General features: G+C 31.2%; 1 pseudogene; it reads right to left on the reverse strand.

The window, feature by feature from the left end:
- Nucleotides 1-2995: 2995 nt before the first annotated feature.
- LOC116115263 lies at nucleotides 2996-4160 on the reverse strand (annotated as a pseudogene).
- Between the last annotated feature and the right edge of the window lie 3746 nt (nucleotides 4161-7906).

The following is a 7906-nucleotide window of genomic DNA, read 5'->3' on the forward strand; positions in this document are numbered from 1 at the left end:
TATGATATGTATAATTAATACATACTAAAAAAAAAGATTAATATATTATATAATTGGAAATCAATGTAAAGAGTACTATTTAATCAAAATGAGTCCACTCATAAGTTCTTGGATTACCAATAGAAGTCTAGTTGCGTTTAAGGCAGGCTAGTGGAAAAGTTGAAACCCAAATATATATAACAATGCCGGGATGGAATGGAATAAGTCATCAATATTATTTATCAATCACATTGTTTAGAGATATTTTAAAGAAGACAAAAAAAATTTAGGATTTCGATATATTAAAAATTATATACATTTTTTTTTTATCTTTTGGTATAACATATATATCGAAATAAGTAGTTTTTATCTTTCAGTGATATCTTATAGATAATTAACAAAACACTTCTCTTTTTGCTATTGATTAAAAAGAACCAGAACTTGGAAAATAAACTTTACACGAAATTATTTATTATTGGAAGTTTTTAAAAATCAGCGTATATGACAGTGAAATTTTACTTCCACTTTTCGCAAACCTCTCTAAAGAGCTGCAAGATATTGTCACCACTTTTCGACTAAAACACATAATCTACTAGAAGATGATGCGTAATTATATATATATATAGATATATATATTATATAATATATATATATATTTTTTTTTTTTTTTTTTTTTTTTTTTTTTTTTTTGAAAAAGTTGACTGCAAAATCTTCACCTATAAGAATGGTCCCTTCTTGGTGATAAGGCAGTCTAGTACTGGCTTTGGGATTTTCCATATCCATATCAAGGAAAGAGCCATCCTTCAGCCTTCAGGCTTGACACTACGCGGGGATGGAGCAAGTCATTATTTTTGGGTCGCAGTTTTAGAACTTTGAAAAAAGTGCACCTTAAAATGTGCTGAAATTTCGGGAAAACAGTTGGGATTTTGCCATTTTGGAGTATATCAACTCAACCAAGAGTTAACAACGAAATGGGCTTGGGTAAAGACTAGTCTAACTCTTCTATGGAAATAGGATTTCCTTTCGGTGCTTCTGTATATTGTAGCGTGGACCTCTGATTACTGATATTGAATGCATGGTGTGTTATTTCATATCTGCAACTAAAACTTCAAATGGGAAACTTAGTTTGAATTATCTATTAGTTATTTAACTTATGTGAGACTCAGGATATTTTAATGTCTTAAAATAGTATCTACTTTAAATAAGAGTCTCTACTCGTAATCAAATTCTAAAAAATTATTTGAGGTTATTTGATAATCAACTCTTATAAAATATTTATCTTTAAGAAACTTGCATTTTTTGTCCGTTATTGATCAAAATTTATTTTATTTTTTATTTTTTTTTTTAATTAGAGGTGTCTGGATTAGTTTGCACACACTTCAATAATCCCTTGGACTCTAGAAATGTAACCGAGTAAAAACTCCAGTGATCACCCCTATTAGTGCTAGAGAGACTCAATTTATGAGCTCATAAACACCAATCTGCTCTTTTATTATCAGACCATCTCAGTGGTGATTATTGATCGAGATTCCTTCTCTTTTGTCTCCTGTGCACTTATACATCAAGAGTATGTGAGAAAACTTCATCCAGCAGCACCCTTTTTGCACCAAGTACTGAATCGGTTAAGCTTTTGCTTCAAAGTGATTAACGTCTTTAAAGGATATAATTCTACTCCTTCTTAGACAATTACTTAAATTTCTGTATAAAACATAGTTTTTTTTTTTTTTTTTTTTTTTTAAGAAAAACATTTTTGAAGGATATATGTTAAATGTTTGTCCACTATTAATTTGACACCTCTATTCATAATTGAAATTGGGAGGACTGCTAATAAAACCAATCATCATAATAATATATATATTAATAAAACTCCGCAAAATGTTAAACCCTAAACCCTATTATATTAACATTGGTCAACATGTCTACTCTGAAATATCAAAAAAAAAAAAAAAATCCAACAGCTGAATCGCTTGATTAATACAGTAGTTAATTATCTAGACATACTTTGATTCTTTAATAAAATTCATATATTATAGACTTAGAATTGGGAGTAAATTCAATACAGTTCCCATATCAGATCTCCGATCAACTTCATTGGTATTATTTCAATTTCTTTCAGAAATTAACCAAACAAAAATACAATTCAAGAATATTAAAATGTAAAGCAGAACTTGAATTTTATTAAAAGACTTCTATTTCATTTATTCTTGCAGACAACAAGCTGAGCATGTATAATTTCTTGCAATTAAACGGAGTGTCTTAAAGAATGTAACATATTTAACTTGGTATGGAGGCGAATAACCATTCTATTTTTACTGCAAGAATATTTGTGATTGTAAAACCCTAGCCTATTGATTTGAATTAAATTCTACCCAAAGAAGATAATATATAGTAGAAAAGCAAAGAAAGAGAAGAATAAGAAAAAAAAAAATTGGTTTGAGCCTACGAGCTCCGTTAGGACACCTATACCCATTTCCCCCCTCTATTTAGAGCCTGCATGCTCCCTTTTGGGCGGTTATTCCCATCTTTTTGTCTAAAAATTAATATGGATATATCTGTTCTGACCTTCTTTAGACCTCTTCTGAGAGTATGTCTTAGTTTTTTGTATAGTTTCTATTCTTTAATGAAATTTACCTTTTCCAAAAAAAAAAAAAAATTGATCAGATTTATAAACAATGAAGAAATAAATCTGAATTAAATTATTAAATGCACACTATCAAACCATTTAAGAGTAATATGCATATAAACTCTTCTTCACAAAAATTGATGTGATACAATATTGTATAATTCTATTGTCATGTAATTAATATTTGTTTATTCATTTTATTTTGTTTCATCAATTTGCATATTTGAAAATTTGTATGTATATACCATATCAATAGTTTAAATCTACGTCTAAATGTAATATTATTTCATTATTTATTATATCTCTTTTCCAGAATTTCACAGCAATTCATGATCAAATCTCGACAGCAGATCCATACCAAATGCATAATCAAACTTGAGCCAAGTTCCAACATCAATCGATAACTCCAACGTAATTAATTGCCATGACCGATCCCAGATAGATTTTTCCTTGATACTCATGAACTTCGCTGTAGTGTTGAACTGGATTCAGTGCACTCAACTTCAATATCTGCAAAAGTCTGCCATTTTCACTGAGCCTAACTCCCAAAGATGCTGCTCCTGTGTAAATCGGCACCCAAAACTCCCCTTTTGCACTCCTCTTTATGTTATCTGGCGAGCCCGGAAATGTTGCGAAAACTTCTGATGTATTAGCTTTCAAGCCAATGAGCCAAAACCTTTGTGCTCTTGCAAAAAGTGCTTCCGTGTAGACCAGAAATTGTCCATTTTTGCTTACAGCAACCCCAACTGGTAGCCCAAGGTTCCTTTGCAACACAGTCACCACTTTGCTGACAGGATCGTATTTGAGTAATCTTCCAGTCTGTCCCCGCTAAGAATAGCTTGACTGAATTGACTGTAAAAGGTGACATTAAGTTCGTAAATTTGTACAAATTATGGCTCTGAGACAGAACCCTTAAATTAATAAACTAAGCACATGAAAGTGATAGTAATGAGTACTTTCTCTGAAATCTTGAGCTGGCATCTGTGAAATAAACAATTCCAGTTTCCTGATCGATGTCCAAACCATTGAGAAACCGAAAAGGAACACCTTCTGCAGATGTGACAAGTTGGGCGGCAGTGCCACCATTGGGACCAACCGCTACGAGGCCAAAATAAGCATCAGAAATATAAAGAATACCTGTTTGTTCGTTGAATTCTAAGCCTAAAGGACGGCCTCATATGTTTTCTCGAGCAGGGTCACTTGACCCATCACAGAGCTGCTTGGGCCTGGGAAAAAAAATAAAGCAATATTAATTAATGTTAGATATTCAATCATTTTATATTTATTTGGTTGGGTTACCTTGTTGGAGAAGTAACAGCAAAATCTTGGAAACCATCAGTGGGATTGACATATTTGAGAATTCTACCAACGGAGACACCAGTGTAAGGGCCTGCACCAGCGGGGTCGAAAGCAAGGGCCTCAGAACCTTTTGTGTTTGAAGGGAGATACAGCTTTTCCAGGTCAGAAAGAGGCAGAACTGAAGGCAATGATAAGAAGAAAAAGAGAGAAATGAACAACATGGACGTTGTCATGGCGTCAAATGCAAATATATATGTCTGTGGAGTTTTGAAGAGTACCAAGTATTACAGAAGATGGACCTTTATTTATAGCCTAATTCACACCACTTGTTGGATTATGATCTAAATTACTTCTCAGTTAATTGGTTAAGGAAGAAGATCAGTAAGATAGGAAGGAGAAGAAGGCTACCCAATCTTTTATTTAATTAGTTGATTTTAAGAACCGAAGTTTGAAGTAAATTAACTTTCACTAGATTGTTTATTATTGGCCGTTCTTATAATCAGAGAACGAGTAATTCTCTAGTAAGGATGTCTTTAAATTTTGTAAGAACCATGTTTAAATATTATCAAATTCATCACCATTAGAATAAGATGATATTTTCATAGATGAATTCAGTGGTATTTAAGTATGATCCTCATAAAATTTATGTAAGAACATCTTTATTAAAAAATTAGAATTGGATCAATATACTATATAGTATATAATTTTATTGTACTAGAACATAAATGTTGCTTTACCATTGCCAAACAACCTCTCTAAAGACCTAAAAGATATTGTCGCCACTTTTCTGTTGTAAATTCAATACAATAAATATCAATTTTAAACTCAAATTAATGCAGCAGAAAAACTCTCAATGATTGAATTAAGTGTCTTGACAAACAATCAACCACAAACAAGAGAAAATTCTTACCAGAAATTTAATTGAAGACAAGATATATGTTGTTCACCCGATTGGGCTACATCCACAAAGACGGTGTGGGGAATACATCACTATGAATCAAAAGGAGTGACAGGGGTGTCTGTGCCAACTATTTGTTTGGTTCTTTTTGCTTTCCCTCGTCCTTTGTTGTGTCTCAGGGGTCGGTGTTGGAGAGGTTTCTCCCTTTAGGTGTATTCCTTTCATTCTTATAAATATGATTACTAGTTTTTTTTTTTTTTTTTTTTGAATTATGACATTGTTTAGTGTATCTGCTTAAAATGCTTAATTGAATACGACTTGATGAGTTAAATCTTAGATGAATATGTGAGACCTTGACTTGTTCCATGATATCTTGAAGAGAACACGTTTCGAGCCCGGTTGATTGCTTGGTTTGGATGTTGGTACAAAATACTTTGGGTTTGCTATTTAGATTCGAATAATGAGTTTGCATCGTCTTTATGGTATGGGTCTGCATAATTTAGTGGTGTAATTTAATTTTGTTTATGTGGGGTTAATATGTAGAAATTCTTATGTGTTTTATGTTCTTGTGATTCTTATGTTTGTGTTGTGACTTATAACTTCAGGTATTTGTAAACATTGCAGTGTTTTGTTTAGAATATTTTGATCGGCCAAGGTCGACCGAGAAATTCCCTGCCCTGGGACAGGTCGGGGACGGAGGTAGACCAGAATTTTCATCCTTATATATTCATGTATATATGATGAAATATTTAATCCAAGTAATAATGATTCCACAAGTTTACCCTTTCTTAATGTTTAAAATCTAGTTTCAATTTAAAGTCACAATTTAAGTTCACTATTTTAAAAAATATATATCGATATGAATTCCATTATTCTTCTATAAAAGAAAAATAGCTCTAAATCCTAACAAATTAACGTAATCAAGGTCAATTTAGAATATTAACAAATATTTGATACAAATTTAATTAAGACTGTAACTATCTTACGCTAATGGTAGAGTTATATATTTTTAATGTCATCGATACATCAATTTAACAACTATTTTTTATATTTTGTAGAGTAATTTCTCCAATATCTTTACTGATAGAAAAATGACAGTGGATGATTGATATTATTTTTCACAACTATAAAAAATTATTAGAGACCATTTCTAACACCAATATGTATTGTTTCCTTGTCATAAATATATAAAAAGACAAAATTACTCTTTACCAATAATTTATAAATAAAAATGATACCAAGGGATTTCATTTTGTATTAATTAACACAAAGTTTGGTTACAACTTATCTATCTATATAATCATAAGTAAGTTAATTCATTAATTTTTTCCAATTCGTGTTAAGATTTAAACTATCATAGAATCACACGAGTTATGATATGTATAATTAATACATACTAAAAAAAAGATTATATATATATATTGGAATCAATGTAAAGAGTACTATTTATCAAAATGAGTCCACTCATAAGTTCTTGGATTACCATAGAGTCTAGTTGCGTTTAAGGCAGGCTAGTGAAGTTGAAACCCAATATATAACAATGCCGGATGGAATGGAATAAGTCATCAATATTATTTATCAATCACATTGTTTAGAGATATTTCAAGGATATCAAAAGACAAAAAAAAATTTGTATTTCGATATATTAAAATTATATACATTTTTTTATCTTTTGGTATAACATATATATCGAAATAGTAGTTTTTATCTTTCAGTGATATCTTATAGAGAATTAAACAAAACACTTCTCTTTTTGCTATTGATTAAAAAGAACCAGAACTTGGAAATAAACTTTACACGAAATTATTTATTATTGGAAGTTTTTAAAAATCACGTATATGACAGTGAAATTTTACTTCCACTTTTCGCAACCTCTCAAAGAGCTGCAAGTTTGTCACCACTTTTCGACTAAAACACATAATCTACTAGAAGATGATGCTTTAATTTTTTTTTTTTTTTTTTTTTTTTTTTTTGAAAAGTTGACTGCAAAATCATCACCTATATTGATGGTCCCTTTTGGTGATAAGGCATTCTAGTACTGGCTTTGGGATTTTCCATATCCAAAATCAAGGAAAGAGCCCATCCGTCCAGCTTTCAGGCTTGACCCTACGCGGGGATGGAGCAAGTCATTATTTTGGGTCGCAGATTTAGAACTTGAAAAAAAGTGCACCTTAAAATGTGCTGAAATTTCGGGAAACAGTTGGGATTTGGCCATTTGGAGTCTATCGACTCAACCAAGATGTAACAACGATGGGGCTGGGTAAAGACGAGTCTCAACTCTTCTATGGAAATAGGATTTCCTTTTGGTGCTCTGTATATTGTAGCGTGGACCTCTGATTCTGATATTGAATGCATGGTGTTTTTTTCAATCTGCAACTAAAACTTCAAATGGGAAACTCTAGGTTAGATCTATTAGTTTATTTACTTCTGTGAGAACTCAGGATATATTAACAATAAAACTATATTATAAAGAAATCTTACAAAGATTTCCATACAAAGTGAGGTGGCAAAAAATAAATGGGAGAGTGAAACAAAAAGTCAAACTCATTAAATTCATTCTTCCATTCATTTTTTGCCACATCACTTTGTATGGAGATCTTTGTAAATTTTCTTGTAGTGTAGTATTACCTATTTTTAATGTCTTAAATCGTATCTACTTTAATAAGAGTCTCTACTCGTAATCAAATTCTAAAAAATTATTTGAGGTTATTTGATGATCAACTCTTATGAAATTATTTATCTTTAAGAAACTTGCATTTTTTGTCCGTATTGATCAAACATTTTTTTTTTTTTTTGAATTTTTTTTTATCATTGGAGGTGTCTGATTAGTTTGCACACACTTTAATTAATCCCTTAAGACTCTGGAAATGTCAACCGAGTAAAAACCCAGTGGTCACCCCTATTAGTTCGTAGAGACTCAAATTTATGAGTTTATGAAACCCTCAATTTGCTCTTTTATTATCAAACCACTCAGTGGTGATTATTGATAAGGATTCCTTCTCTTTTGTCTCCCTGTCACTATAACATCAAAAGTATGTGAAAAACTTCATCCAGCAGACCCTTTTTGCACCAAGTACTGAATCGGTTAACTTTTGCTTCAAAGTGAT

Source organism: Pistacia vera, unplaced genomic scaffold, assembly GCF_008641045.1.
Source record: "Pistacia vera cultivar Batoury unplaced genomic scaffold, PisVer_v2 Contig735, whole genome shotgun sequence".
Classification (NCBI taxonomy): Eukaryota; Viridiplantae; Streptophyta; class Magnoliopsida; order Sapindales; family Anacardiaceae; genus Pistacia; species Pistacia vera.